The sequence below is a fragment of the Pollicipes pollicipes genome, unplaced genomic scaffold (genome assembly GCF_011947565.3).
Source record: "Pollicipes pollicipes isolate AB1234 unplaced genomic scaffold, Ppol_2.1 Scaffold_7231;HRSCAF=8579_pilon_pilon_pilon, whole genome shotgun sequence".
Taxonomy (NCBI): domain Eukaryota; kingdom Metazoa; phylum Arthropoda; class Thecostraca; order Pollicipedomorpha; family Pollicipedidae; genus Pollicipes; species Pollicipes pollicipes.
This window is the reverse complement of record NW_023597034.1, coordinates 5747814-5763273: the sequence shown is the minus strand read 5'-3', so window position 1 is coordinate 5763273 and position 15460 is coordinate 5747814. Positions and strand designations below refer to the sequence as shown.

At 55.5% G+C, this 15460-nt stretch overlaps 1 pseudogene; it reads right to left on the bottom strand.

Annotated features, from left to right (window-relative positions):
- Nucleotides 1-1646: 1646 nt before the first annotated feature.
- LOC119109299 (N-alpha-acetyltransferase 25, NatB auxiliary subunit-like) lies at nucleotides 1647-14061 on the bottom strand (annotated as a pseudogene).
- Between the last annotated feature and the right edge of the window lie 1399 nt (nucleotides 14062-15460).

Below are 15460 nucleotides of genomic sequence, written 5' to 3'. Positions count from 1 at the left end.
ATCCGCTACATCACGACCACATCGCATGGATGTGAAAGTTTTGCAGGAAACCATGCTGAGGTATTTCATCAGTCGATTTGTATCAAATTATTGAGCCAACGTGTACCTCCCAACAGAAGGGTATGAACATTCGGAACGGGTCGGGACACCCTAGTTTGCTCTGAATTTCACCCGCCCCATCTCGTGTTTCTCCATCCCGACACTCACAAGTCCTCTCTCAGTTTGGGGCATTCCACGCTCCGACTCAGACCCAGAACTGAAATCCACCATTACAAGAGACGAGTGTATTCTGCACTCCTCATTATAACGCATACCAACCGCATTAACGTCCCCTAACTTGAAGAAGCCTTAAACAGCAGCTCGGCGGGAGCCAGCGCGCGGCGATCCCGGCGCACAGCCGCCACGGGCGGCGAGCCTGGCGCACGACCGCTCCGGGCGACGAGCGTGACGCACGGCCGTCCCGGTCCCTGACGCCGAGCCGCGCGTCCGCCAACACGCGCTCGTTGTTAGCGACACGCCAGGTCTAGAAAAGTTGTTACATTCAAAACACACACGCACTCTCTGGACCCGCGCCGGCGCAGCCTGGACCAGGGCCTAATTGGGCACATCGCCCGCACGGTCGCGCGTCGGCCGGCCGCGCCGCGCCGGCGGCCACCACGCGCCGGCATCGGGCGCGCGCTCCGTCTATATCACAACAGGCAGGCCGTCAAGTACTCCAGCTTGTACTGCAGCACCTTGGCAAGCTCGCGCAGCGAGGAGCGGTAGCTGGCCTCGAGCTGCTGCAGCACGGCGGCGCCGGCCAGGCGCAGCGGCTCGGCCACGGTCGGCGCCAGCTGCAGCCGCTCCAGCTGCGCCGAGGCGCACAGCTGCGCCAGCGTGCTGCCGGCACCGTCCACCAGGCTGCTGGTGGAGCGCGTCAGCTCCAGCAGCGCGCCCACCATCCGGTTGTGCGGGTCGTCCGACTCGCTCTGCAACGCAGCGCGGTCCAGCGTCAGGGGAGGCGGGTCACACGGCACGCGCAGGGGCCGACGGTCTGGCCGGTGCACAGAGAACCTCCTATCGGACACCAAGAGACGGGACAGCACGGCCCGGCGGTCAGAGAAGCCCAGAGCCATAACACTGACGCCTAACGTAGGGCCTCCAACGTAAGTATCCAGCTGTCTCTGAGCTGGCCTATCTACTGCATTCATTCACACTCGCTTATTTCAGCGACGTCGGTGACCTGAGCTCACACGCATGTCGTAACGACGAGTCAGAACATCGTCCCAACTGACTACAGCTTGGTACCGACCGCGGTCCCGGCGGCCGGCCGGCAACACGTACCGGAGCCTGCACGGCCGCCTTCTTCTTCTTGCCGCGCTTGCCGGCGGGCCGGGCGGGCGCCGTCCAGGCGTGCACAGCGCCGCAGACGGCCGCCGCCAGGCTGACCGTTTCCGTCAGCAGCGCCGCCTCCTCCAGCAGCTCGGCCGGCCCGGCGGCGGCCGGCGGCGGCTCCGCCAGCCGCTGGCACAGGCCGGTCAGCTCGGCCAGCGGCTGATCCGGCTGGCCGCCAGCCGCCAGCGCAGCAGCCGCCTCCAGCAGCCGGCTGAGCAGCAGCAGGTGCGGCCGGGCCAGCAGCCGCGGCAGCCGCGATGGCAGCGGTCCGCTCAGCTGAGGCCGGCCGGCCGTCAGCAGGCGCGCGTCGGCCGGCCGCGCCGCCTCCGCCAGCTGCTCCGCCAGCTGCCGCAGCTGCGCCAGGTCGCCGTTCTGCGGCGGCGCCAGCTCCAGCGCCGCCACCAGCGCACGCAGCGTCAGCTGGCGCACGCGCAGCAGATGCACGTCCTGACGCCAGCTGAGCTGGCGGTCGGCGTCGCGGCGGCGGCGCTCGGCGTCCGAGAAGGCCGGCAGCACTGCCACGTCCCGGTTGTCGCGCAGCTGATCCCATGGCACGGCGCCCAGCGAGGCGGGGCCCAGCGCCGTGTAGCGCAACAGCTGACCGAGTGGCGGCACGGGACGGTCAGGGCACACCCCACCGTAGACACGCGCGTCAGTGCCGCCGCACAGCGACGCACCACCTGACCATCGGACACAGGTTCGCAGAAACACGGCAGCATACATTCCAGATATGCTGAACGTCCAAGACCTAACACCATCCTCTTATCCTTTCAAATCAGCTGACGTTAGCGCCCGACACCGAGCTGAAGGCCGGTAAGCGGGGCCGTCCCAGAGAGCGGAATGTGACCGACCGCGCAGCGTCGCGGCGCCCACCTCGAGCGTCTGGGCGTGCTGCGAGGCCACCGAGGTGAGGTCCAGCAGGATACAGTCGGTCAGAGTCAGCCGGTAGCTGGTGGAGTTGGCCAGCCGGCTCTTCAGCTCGACGAACTCGGGGATCTGCTGGAACGAGCCTACCTTGTAGGCCGCGATCAGACAGTCGGTGGTCTGTGGGCGACAGGAGCGCTCGTCACCGGACTGCCCCGCAAGGCGCAGACGTCTACCCGGCGACCGTCTTTCGAACGGCACCGGGCCGGAAACGTCATCACAAAAGACGACGCGAGCGCAAACGGTCTCTAGCGGCGCTTGTCGAAACAGACAGGACGCAGAAAGACACCGCCCCAGCGCTTGTGAACACGACGCATGGCTACGCCACTGACCACGCGACCGTACACGCGTCCATCACCTTGTACTGTTCATCACACATAGCTTTTATAACGGCGCTGCGCGACGGCAGCGGACGTCACTCACGTCCTTGGCGTTGTTGAAGAACTTGAGGACGGTGTTGAAGACGAGCTGTGCGGCGGCCAGCTGGCCCTGGGCGGCCACGTGCCTGCTGCAGACGTAGCTGAGCGTGTCCAGCTGGATCGACTTCAGATCCAGCGTGGTGTACACCGTGTAGGCGGCGCCGGCCGCGCCTGCCGACAGCGGCCCGTCAGCGCGCGGGCAGCCGTCGCCTGCCCTGCGCTCCCTGTCTGCCCGGTGGTCCGGCGAACTGGCTGTCGGCGCGGCCGAAGTCTCGCCCCGCCGCTTAGCCCAGCTCGGCCATCAGTTTCACACAGCAAACACTGAGGCTGGTCATGCACACGTCCCTCATGTACCGTCTGCCACCGGCAGTGTCGCACCCGAGCCCACCCTTTCCTCTACCGTGCCCAGCGCGGCTGCAGCGCGCGCCGTCTCGCTCACCCAGCAGGTGGTAGATGTGGATGGCGGCCAGCTTGAAGTAGAAGTTGGCCGGCGAGAGCGCGATGCCGTGCTGGAGCAGCGTCAGCGCGTGCAGCAGGTGGTGTACCTCGTCCGTGGCCATCCACTCGTCGTACAGGCAGTAGACGGCCAGCGTCAGGTAGTGGTCGTTGGGCCTGCGGCGGCGCGCGGAGCCAGTCACACTTGTGCGCCGCCCGCTAAAGGCATCGAGGCACGGCGTCCGGCCGCCCACACAGGCGCCACTGAACGCGACACGTGGAGAAGGTCGGCCCGCGTCCCTCAACGCCGTAGCATGTCACGTGTGCCACAGCGGTTCGGCACAAAAAGACCGTCCGCATGACCCGCCTTATCGACGCGCCTCAGCCCAGTCCGTCGCTCAGGACAAGGCTGACATCCCTCCACAGACCCGCCTTATCGACGCGCCTCAGCCCAGTCCGTCGCTCAGGACAAGGCTGACATCCCTCCTCAGACCCGTGGACAGAACCTTGACCGCGTCTGACTGGGCTGCGCACAGCAGCTCCTGTGGGACTCTGTGAGCGTTGGACCCCTCCCCCGCCCCAGCAGCTATCCGCTAGCCACCGCTGCCGAGAGCATGCGCACCTGAGCTCCGTGTCGAGCAGCCCGTCGCTGAAGCGAGCCGTGCCCTGGTGGTAGCGGCACAGCTCGGCCACGCGCGCCAGCCGCGTCTCACCCAGCTGGCTGGTGCCGCTGTAGTGCTGGCACAGCTGCAGCCAGGTCAGGTGGCGCTGTAGGTGCGCCGTCTGCCGGGTCGGGCAGGGCCAGGTCAGGTCAGGTCAGAATGCGAAACCGACCATGAGTCAAGTGTCACAAGAACGGGCCACCATAGAGCGTCACAGAAATTAGTTTGAACAGGCCAAGCAGGCTCTGTGGCTTGCAGGACCATGGAAGTGCCGCCGAATCGATAATCCAGTCAGTCGAATGGCGACCGCTGACAGCTGGCCGGGGAAAGCGTGAACCGACAGGCGAGGTGCTATGATCCACCCGCCAAGGCATGCCCAGAAATCCACGCCTTTTGGGGCCTTCAATGTAGAAAAACCTGATGAATGTAAATGCGTCGTGGTTGTCGGCAACGACACAACGGCTGATAATCTTGAGCATACTCCACTTATTGTGTTGAACATGAAATGAGCCAAGTCGCAATCATCTGTCACATACCGGCTACAGTTAAGGAAAATATGAATTTCGGGACATTCTAGAAGATTAAACGGCTGGAAAACAATCCAGCGTTTAATTACCGGTGAGCCGGTGGCCTGAGGCCCACTAGTGGCCGCGGCCTGAGACAGCCAGCCCTGGGCCCGCGGACAGCGCCCGCCACTGACCGTGACTGGCACGTGGCTGTCGTCCAGCTCGACCATGGCTCGAGAGCTGTCCAGCAGCAGCGGCACCTGGTCGGGCCGCACCAGCGGCAGCGCCGGCTCCACGTCCGAGAAGCAGCACGGCCGGTCACCGTAGCAGCGCACGAAGCGCAGCACCTCGGCCACGTCGTCTGGCGGCAGCGAGCGCCGACGGTCGGGGCCGGGCAAGGGCAACGGCGAGGGGGAGAGGACAGCGCTAACGCCGACACGGAGCCAGGGGGCGGGGGGGGGGGGGGGCGCGGAGGACTCGCCATACCCCACGCCCGCGCCTGTGGTCGTGGGGTTACAACGTGTACGTCCGTGACACCCAAGCGCTTACAGAATACACTACTTAGCGAAGCCCGAGGCGTTGGCAAAGCGTTTCAGCTTGCAGTGAAGCGAGCGTGAAAGCCCCGTGGTTTGCCAATAACCCTCTGAGTCAGTACTTAACCTCCCGGCGCGCAACAATCTCTACCTCCCACGCCCTGCCGCAGACCGGCCGGCCGCCGCGCCGGCGGATACTTACCGACGGGCAGCGGGTGCGGCAGCTGGCGCTCGCGCAGCGCCAGCGCTAGACGGAGCTGCGCCAGCAGCGGCGCGCGCTCGCGGCCATCGGCGGCGGCGCGCAGCTGCGTCAGGAAGCGCGCCGTGCCCGCCGGACTGGCCGCCGGCGCGTCGCCGGCCGCTGGCCGCTCCGGCACGTGGTTCTCCGCCGGTTCCTCGGCGACATCCGACGTCGGCTGTCCCCGGCGCTCGTCGTCGGCGGCTGTCTCTGGAGCGTCCTCAGCGTGGTTGGCCGTGCTGTTCTCGGTCGGACACGGCGTCACGTGGTTCTGGCCGGGCCCGGCCGGCGGCGGACATGACTCCAGCACGTGGTTCTCGTCCGCTGCCCTCGCCGGCGGCGATGACACATGGTTCTGGGCGACGGTGACGTCGCCGCCGCTCTCGGCAGCCGCCGCCGCCGCCGCCGCCGCAGTCGCCGGTCGGCCGTCGGTCGGTTTCTGGTCGTGCACGGCAAACACAGCGTCCAGATGCGCCTGGTGGTACTGCCACTGGGACGGACTGCGGGCGAAGGGGGCGGCTCAGAAGCGCCCCAGCCACGGCCGCATCCCCCACTGAAAGCCGCCGCACTGGGACGCATCGCGCCACACACGACGCAGCACGCAGCACACGCCGGGAACGTGGCCCGGAGCGCCACCTGCCTGGCAATGCAAACGGCGCCGGCCCCAGCAAAAAGCACAGATAACGGCAGCTGAAGCGATGCTACAATCGCGAAGGTCATCAGACTGCTGCCCACGCCGATTCCTCGCTTCATCCGGTGACGCATGACATAGATAATCCAGTAGCGCCACTTTATTAGACAGCATGCCAGTGAAAGCAAAGGGAGGCTAGTGGGGTCTGGATGGGAGGTTAGCAAGAGCAAGAAGGTAGGAAGGAAGGCAGGCGAGTGGTGAGCAGGGGTTAACGAGTTAGCGGAAGGGTAGCAGGAGGTGTACAGCCTTCGGATTGACACCAACAGTGAGCTAGCAGGTGAACAATAGGTGGGTAAGAGCTCAGTACCAGGTTGGCAAGAGGGAGAGCAGATGAGCAGGAAAGGGGGGGGGGGTAGGCACGAGGGTGAGTGGGAAACTGAGGAAGAGTGTGATGAGGAGGCGAGCAGGAGTGTTAGCGAGTAAACTCACTCCTCGCGGATGAGTTCGCGGGTAAACAGTGCCAGCTCCTCCCAGCGACCCAGCTTCTCCAGGTATAGCATGCGCTTCGTCTTGATCAGGTTCGGAGCGCGCAGCAGGTTAGCCAGCTTGCCGTTTAGCACGTCCAGTGCGGCTTCATAGTTCTCCTGAATTCAGAGCCAGACAGTGTACACACGTCACAGGGTGCATGCTTAAATCCACGGTCAGCAAAGCATTGACAAGTTTTCTGTTCTGCTTTGAAGTAGGCTGATATCAACTTGCTTGGTTCAACTTCGGTGTTCATGTGTATCTCAGAAAACATATACAGCGAAACAGGTTAACATGTAATGCACTGTTGACAATAGGACACACAGCTGAGAACAGTCCATTTACAAAATGGTATTGGTAAAAGAAAGCTAAATGGCACCATCTCAAAAGCTCGTCGCGCGTTAGAAAACTGTGACAAGTAAAATGAGGTTTAACAAAGGAGCCCCCCCCCCCCCCCCCCCCCACACACACAGACATGGAGACTATCATACCATGGAGCCAGACCAGAACACCGGTTGCTGCACAGCTCCCGAGTGACAACGCCTGAGCTCACAGGGGCGGCTGTTTAAAGGACAGGATCCTCCCTAGACTGGTGTCCCGTCTCCGACCTATTCCTCAGGCACCGCACCGCAGTCGTGGCCTACACGAGCCCTCCAGCACGACCCCCGCCCCCGCCGGGGCCACCGTCCACCAGCGGGGAGCGAGCCCCGGTGACGGCCGCAGCCTGTTTCTCCAGCACGACCCCCCGCCCCCGCCGGGACCACCGCCCACCAGCGGGGAGCGAGCCCCGGCGGCGGCCGCACGCCTGCTTCTCCAGCACGACCCCCCGCCCCCGCCGGGACCACCGTCCACCAGCGGGGAGAGAGCCCCGGCAGCGGCCGCACGCCTGTTTCTCCAGCACGACCCCCCCCCCCCCCCTCCCCCCCCCCCCCGCCCCCGCCGGGACCACCGTCCACCAGCGGGGAGCGAGCCCGGCGACGACCGCGCACCTGTTTCTCCAGCACGATGAGGTAGAGCTGCACCTCAGCCTCGGCCTCCATCTTGTTCTCGCGCTACGATCTTCTGAGCATGCGCTCGGCCAGCTGCAGCGCCAGCGTGCGCGACATGAGCGAGCCCTCCTCGACGTCGATCGCCTGCGGGCGAGACTAGCGGCTCAGGTGGGGCTCAGGTGAGCCGGTGCCACCGGCGGCTCAGGTGGGCCGGCGCCACCGGCGGCACCGTATAGCACCGTATGGCAATAAGCACCGTATCACCATCATTGTCATACTATGTCTTCCATTCCCTGGCATGCCCCGAGAACCATTCGTAACGAACGACAACACGTCAGGCCACACATCTATCTATCAGATCATTGTGGATGGAGAGCACACCTGCATGAGGATGGACATGACCGCCCAGAAGTAGTAGGGGTTCTTGGGCCAGGCCTTGTACAGCGCCATAGCCGTCTGCTGCTGCTTCTTGTAGTTGAGCACGCGCACGAACGCCATGAAGAGATGCGAGTGGAACTCCTCATTGGTGGGCTCCTTCTTCACCACCGCCTCGTACAGCTCACAAATCTTGTGCGCTGCGGTAACAGGCCACCAACTGACGGGTTACACACGGCCCTACGCTGCGGTAACAGGTCACCAACAGACGGGTCACACACGATCTGCACGGCCCTACACAGGCGTGTGCCTGCTTTTAGGAGCGGGCGTGGCGGGGGACTGAATGTAACCTTTCTCGTGATCCAACAGGTGGATTTGGGTACAGTCAATTTACGGCCGCGCTGCCAACGTAGAGCAAACAGAGGGTACAAAATATTCAATAAATCCGGCACACCCGTCCTTTCATAAATCATGGCACCCTCTTGTGATCATGTTTCTTAATCATCCAAAAAAACCATTGGCACGTCGTTAAGCAGTGCTTTCCACACCATTCTCCCAGACATCGCCCCAGCAGCTCTGTTCACATGGTTGTCGGCGGCATGGGGTGATAGCTAGATGTTTAACGGCACCCACCACGACTCCTGCCATGAAGAGGGCACCCCTCACACGTACACCTGGTTGGCATGGCCTTGGACGGGATAGAATGTTATGAAACTTAAAATTGTGCCCATTTCGTTGGTTCGCCTTTGTTTTCATCCAAGCTGTCCGAATACAAATTTGAAATCAACCAACATACTTTCTAGGATGGGCTAGAAAGCATACATCCCTCAAAAAAGTCTGTTGAAAATTCCTAAAAATGTAGAAAATTAAATTATCATGTGACCTATGTCTTATTCAGCAAAAACCTCAGGCAACCATTTTGAATCTGAAAGCTTGGTGCTCAAGGCAGCGCAGCGTTCCCGTACTGAATTCTCTGGTTGATAGTGGCTCCGCGTCACCATAATGGCTCAAAAGGACGGTCTGACCTAAATATGTCATAGATGTGCTGCGATCGGTGCATATACTGGTGCCCGAGCCTGTGCCATATGACCATTGACCATGGTTTGTGTTAGGCGTGATTTGTCGCAACAACCAGTTGAAGTGTACTCCCACTTGGAGGTCGTCATATGCACCCCAACTGTCTTTCTGATATGCATCGATGTAGTCTGAAAATGCAATCGACACATGAAAATGCATCATGTGCTTGACAAATCATCTGATAGTGAAACACTAACCACGCAAGGGGATGGGCAGTTGGTCGAACAGACTGCTTTCCGTCAGTGATTCAAAGACCACGACAGTAATGGATAGCCACATTCTTCATTTGATTCACTATCGTGCATTTCCGCAATATTTGTATCCAATCAAGGTTCCTCCTGTATCATGATTGGACAGAATGTGCAACATGTCTGGATTAGCTGACATTGTTGGATAAGATCATGCATAAATACAGGTTTTGGTAAATGCAGCAGTCTTACCCTAAACTGAATTTCACAGGCTTAGTCTATCACAAGCACACAATGGATTGACCACAATGTCAAATCACATGTTTTTCAGCATGCTATATTTTTATGCAGCTGGTATGAGCAGTAAACTATTCTGTATATGACTTGATAAAACCTGATTGTGTGCCATTTTTATAAGGCATTCCTTATTATTCCAACGTGATGCACAATGCAGGCATTAGATTGATACCAACTATGCCTAACAACAAATATGTGCCTGATGTCCCCCCAACAATTCCCAGCATGCAACCCCAGGACCCCACAAAAATAGAACTGACAGGTAGAAAATTGGCACCTTTGATACTGCATTTATCCTTGTGATCCAACCACATGTCTGCTTGACAGCATGTTTTTCATGTTAGCTGTTATGCCATTACTGTTCCCGTTGACTCTATATCAATTCACAATTGGTTTTGCAGTCTTTCAATTTCAGCCCCAGCTTGTCAGTTTTTATTGACAGCAGTATCTGACCAGCATATTTTAACCAATCAACATCAGCTGGTACAGACAATTTTCATTCAGCAGCTGTCAATGCTGCACGCCATACATGCTTGAAAAATGACATGTATGAGGTGCCAACCAATGGGCCAGAGAGAAGAGAAACAACAGAACAGAAACACGTCCTTAATCGGTCGTAACCGAGTCCAGGTCTAAAATCGATACACAAGGAGTTAAAATAATGCAGTGAAGCATCAAATCAGGAATACCAGACTACCACAGCACAATGGTGCTGATGAGCAACAAGGAAGAGCACTATCTGAAGAACACTGCTGGCACAGAGTGAAACAGAGGTACTCAGGATGGCAGCTCTGATAGCGACTCACGCTCGTGCAGCTCCTTGTAGCAGATGGTGAGCGCCTGTAGACTGTTGTCGTCTGTGGGCAGTTCAGCCACCACGGCCTCCACGATGCGGCGGCTCTCCTCTTGACGGTCCAACCGCAGCAGCGCCAGCGCCCGCAGCACCTGACAGACGCAGCAGTGTCAGTCACGGAGGCTGTCATCGTGACGGTCCAGCCGCAGCAGCGCCAGCGCCCGCAGCACCTGACAGAGGCAGCAGTGTCAGTCACAGAGGCTGTCATTGTGACGGTCCAGCCGCAGCAGCGCCAGTGCCCTCAGCACCTGACAGAGGCAGCAGTGTCAGTCGCGGAGGCTGTCATCGTGACGGTCCAGCCGCAGCAGCGCCAGCGCCCGCAGTACCTGACAGAGGCAGCAATGGTAAGCACAAGATAAGCGCCAGAAATGGCAACAGTGTCCATTACTGAACGAGCTCCAGACACTGAGCCAGTGCCGCTACTGTAGCGGTGTCTGAAACTGCGGCAGTTAGGTATCAGTGTTAGCCACCAACTGCAGCACCTTTAAGAGCAAGACTGAAGCACACCTTTAACTTGTGAAATCGTGCTCAAACATTGGTACAGCCAAAAGATAATTGGTAGTACCTTGGCACAAGCAAAGTTGGGCTGCTTCTTCAAAAGCCGATCCGCCTCCTGCAGGGCCTTCTTGCTGTTGCCGCAGTCCAACGAGTCTGGAAAGGCAGACGAAAAAGCTTAGCCCTACCCGCGCGCTTCTGCCGTGCCATTACCTGCCACCACCATCCCTCAGATCTCGGCGTAGGCACGACGCGACGCTACAGTATGCGAGTGACGCGCACGTCGAGCACGCCACGGCCAGAGGCGCGAGCGAGACTCACCGTATATGGGCCGCAGGCGACGCTCGCTCACAGACGCCATGGCGAAGCACGCCGGGCCGCCTCCTCTAGGCTAGGCTACCCGAGTCAGTGCTCAAGCATGGCTCTGCAGACACACAGACAAACCAGCTGCAATGCGGCCAACGGCGCGGCGCAGCGGCGCGCGGGCGCTGGAAAGGCGGCGGGTCAGCTGCGACAAGGGTGGTCACTGTGAGTTACCATGTACAAACTGTATTTCTGCTTTTGATCTCCCACTTCCTGATCTATGCTGTGCAAATGTCTGTCCCATTTTATTTCCTCTCACATGTCACATATATCATAAATATAAATGTATAAATTGACTGCTGATGTGTTATGCTGAGAAGATACTGCTCATTCTATCAGCAGGCATAATAACAACTGAGAGTCACACCTAAAATACATGCTAATGCACACTATCTTTGCACCACTGTACAACATGCTGATGACTTAAGTGACTGCTGAACACATTTTCAGAAGAATGAAGTTTAAGTTTGTTTAGTGGTTATGGAACATAATTCGTGAAACTTGGGAATGCAACACAATGTGTGAGCACAACACAATTCCTAATCATTCTAGTTATCATGGCATGTCAATTGTTAGCAAATCAGTGTGTCTCAATTACTGCATCTTTAATATTGAAGCAGTATTAAACTTGTTATGGGTAAAGAACAAAACAGCAGGAAAGGCAGTAACATCACCATGGAAGACAGCATATGACAATCTTCTTGGCACTAAGCTTGGACTATTGACAGTCATGTTACTGTTTCCATGGGCAAATGTAATTTGTTCCCATGCTGTTTTGTCTTGGTCAGACATTACTGGGTGCTAGATAGGAGACTGCCCTACCTCAAGCCTGCCATTGCAGCCAGGCTTCTGACATTTGGAGATCAATACAAGGTCCAAAACTAAATTAGGTAGGAGATGCTAGATAGGAGGCTGCCCTACCTTGAGCCTACTACTGCAGCCAGGCTTCCAACATTTGGAGGTCAATACAAGGTCCAAAACTAAACATGACCATGCCTGTCACTTGTCCCTATTTTGATGTAACAGGAATCAACTACGTTCAAAATTTAATAAAATTGTATACACTCCATTCTTGAATATTCCAAACCCTCAATGTAATCAGTGTCATTTACAAAATGAAGATAATGGAGACTGGAAACCAGATATGTGGGATAAAAGAGGAGCACAACACCTCCAACATACTACTGTGAACAAATGACAAATGCCACCAAACTAAAGTAATACCCAACAAAGGCTGCAACAAGGTGTTACTCATGTAACAAAATGGAACACACCAAATTCAGGTACATGACTTCCTGGTTTTAAACAAGCAAAGAACACCCAACAATCCATGGGTCCAAGGTTTTGTGCCTGTCATGCACTTTCTGCAGAGAATGTAACATGGCACTGATGATGATTTGGGCTTTGGGGTGCACCAACTACATTGGCCTGTAACATGGCATCAGTGGACTATATATCTGCATAAATGACATGATTCAGGTAAAAAGGGCAACCCTGACCTGGCCCATCAAACACTGGTCATACAAATACTTATGCAACCTATTTCAGAACACTGAATGCCTAGGAATGCAGCTCTTTTGTCATGTGCAAAATGATTGTGACATTCATATAATTTCAAGGAGTATGAGGTTTGCCTTGGCTTAGCTTCACCAACAAAAATGGATACCATGACCAAATCAGACATCATTTCATGTAAATCATAAAAGGACTCATTATAAACAAGACCAAAAAGGAAAACATGCAATTTTCAGCATTAACCATACCTCTGTTGTAAAAAAAACAAAACATTTTTACTCTTATCTCATGGTACAGCCTGCAGGGTTATGACAAGGTTACCAACTATACAAAAACAGTAAACAGGACAAAAAGTACATAATTTAGGCCTTAACCACCTATTCCTTCATATCTATACTCAGTTATACTTCTACTGTGCACTTAAATAGTAATGGGAGTAATATGTGGGCAAATCTCATCAGTCACTTGTCATTGCTATGGGAAATACCTATGATAGTAGCTGAGACACCTAGCGAGCACACTTGATGTGTAAAAACCAAACTCATTTTGAAACCATTTACAGGTCTTTGCAAGCACTTAAAAAGTGAAATAGTGAAAATTTCTCAATCAACTCCATCCAATCTAGCACCAGATGAAAAGCAAACTAAACATCTAGTGGAATAAATGCATTACTTCTCAGAAAGGTGTATTCCAACATTGGTTTGGAACTTCTGTCAGTGCCCATCTGGACTATGCTTTATGACAGTGTCAGTACATGATTCCATAATTTAAAAAAATGAAATGTTTACACACTCCTAACTTTAGGGTATAAGCCAGACTTAACAAAACATGATAATGTGGCATATGTAGCACAGCAGCAACATTCTGGCAGCAATTTCAGTGCCTGCATGGCATAAATCTGATACACACAGCTATTATAAACAAGTACAACCAATTTCATTACCCAGAGCCAACCTTCCACAAACTATCATGTTCCATGACAATCTTAATCAAAACCTACCAACATTAAAAAAAGAAATTTCAATGCAATTTTACCTGCCCTGAGCTGAGCACACACATATTCCAGGCTAAGCACACCACACACTAAGGATCTAACACAGCAAATATACTTTTTGCATGTAAGGATGGTGACATAAGCATTTAACAAATTGTTTTATTCTGAAACTAACCAAACTGAGAACAAAATCTGAAAAACTGCAGCACTTTGGTAGAAAATAACCAGAATAAGGCAAGAAGACATTGTATGTAAATTGACCAGTGCAAAATGTAGACTGGATTTGAGAACTTGGAGTGAATTAGTAATTACAGGAAAACATGACTTAATTTAGCACAGCAAACACCAGATATTTAGTCTTGCCGATGTGCACTGTGAACAATGAACTCCATGTGAACATTATCAATCATACGGCACGAAATGGCTGGCCTGCTTATCAAAATAATTCAGTCATCTTCGGTGGGCAAAACTTATTCTCCACCCTTGTTTACAAGTGTTGAAACGTCTCTTTGGGCGCATCGGCTACGCAACACATGCACATAAGAGTACGCATATACGAGCCCTAACCACGAAAACACAAACCACTTACAACGACCTCTAAACGTCGGTGCGTGACAACCTATCATTGACGATATTCGGCAATCAACCAACCCAGTCCACTGTCGTCGCTCATGTACACGAGCGAACCATGCCACGGCACAAGGATGTGCGTCTCATATGCCTCTTTTTCTGTTTCGAGTGAGCTGTAGTTAAAACACTGCTATACCATCAATCATCCTTATCATCAAAGTGAAACACTTAACTATCACTTTTATCAATAACAGCCTTGTTTCACAACTCTAACATGGAGCGGCTTATTTGCGCGTCAAGCTTTGGTACGCACTCAATCGGCTCCTTACCCGCGCCATCACTAACAAAATTACTTTGCGAGTTGCCGGCACGCTAACGGAAAGGGCCCCAACAACAGCACAGGGCCCCTTGAGCAAATGCAAAGAAATGAAGGACAACGTGAAATGCTCCTAAACGACCGAAACAAACTTGCAAGGGGCACATAGGTCCCCCGGAAACGGCATTGGACCATAGACGGTGAAATGGGACTTCAAATTGCCAGTTCATAACTTTTCCAGTCATTGAGTAATTTTTGGGACTTCTCATAGGCCCTTTACTTTCGCTTGCAATAGCTCTTGGTGGCCTGAAAGTCCAGAAATACCCAGTTTTGTTGCGTTTTGTGTTGAAAAAACTGCACCTGTTCGGCCCGCTGTGGGTCCTCCGGAGCCAGTGGGCCCCTTCGGGGCCCAAGGGGCATGCCCCATGGCCCTCTCTCTGGATCCGTCCCTGCTTGTTACCGTACGTTATTTTCCACTTGTTTGCCCCTCCCCAGAACTTAGTTTGCTCGTGATGTTGGACTGTCATGGGGAGAAAGCGATTCATCCTAAGCCTGAAATGTCATTCAGGTGACCACGACGAAATCTGAAATGGGAGCACCGTAAATCCGATATGGGAACCGAAGGGCTGGCTGAAGGTCATTGAGGAGGCGTGGGTCGGACCCTCAAATACCAGCCAGAGGGCCCGTTGCACCGATTGGGCTCCGGCCTGGGCCTGGGAACCCACTTCCCAAGCAGGGACAAGGTCAGGACCCGCGGTTTACATTGGTCAGTGCACCCCGAGCCAATGAGGGGCTTCTGTGTCGGCCAGGGGCACACAGCGCCTAACCGAAGATCCCGTGTTGACAAGGGCCCCCGAGTTGGTCAGGGAGTGTACGAGGGTGCCTGAAGAGGGACCGATGTGCCCTTAAAGACTGCCAACCAACGGGCCGATGAAAAGGCTGAATGGCCGTAAGGGTCAAAAGGCTGCAGGTCATCCTGGCCCCTATGGCCGTGATCCCAAATGTCAGCCAATATGCCTCTTTCGCGGATTGTGGGTCCCGGGGACAGTGCGGGCGCCTATTTCGCCCGGAGACCACTGCACCGAATAGTTGACTCCGTGTTGACTGGGGCCCCATTTCTCTAGCAGGAACGAGACCAAGGCCCGCGATTTGTATTGGTCGGAGTCCCTACAACAATAATT